We start from the raw sequence: 431 nt of genomic DNA, 5'->3' as shown, positions 1-431 counted from the left end.
TTATAGTGGAAGAAGATCAAGTTTTAAGCGGCTAAAAAATCAGGTTGGTTTTTTATTGCTGACGGCTTTTTGCACTTTTTACCAAATAAAAGGGAATTTCTTGTAGAATAAAATGCGCATGACCGTTTGCAAACAAATACAAAAAATTTGCGCTATTTTTATACAAATTGCACTTGCTATATGCATAAAACCGCAATTCCCATCGAAAATAACAAAAAAGTTTAACTTAACAAGTAAGAAAGTCTAACTTCGGGCGGAGCCGAACCTTAAATACCCGGCGCAAGGTTTGAATATATGTTTTCACCTTTCCAAAAGCTACCGCTACATGGTAAGCCGGGGTGGATCAATTTTGAGTAAATTAGCGTCTTTAAATTTCGAAATATTGAAGTTTCAAGCATTTCTGAAATTTACCGTTATATGAAAAGCGGCCT

This window comes from Rhagoletis pomonella, unplaced genomic scaffold (assembly GCF_013731165.1).
Source record: "Rhagoletis pomonella isolate Grant_MI unplaced genomic scaffold, Rhpom_1.0 Rhpom_scaffold_00006, whole genome shotgun sequence".
In the NCBI taxonomy this organism is placed as follows: Eukaryota; Metazoa; Arthropoda; class Insecta; order Diptera; family Tephritidae; genus Rhagoletis; species Rhagoletis pomonella.
Note: the sequence above shows the minus strand (reverse complement) of the source record.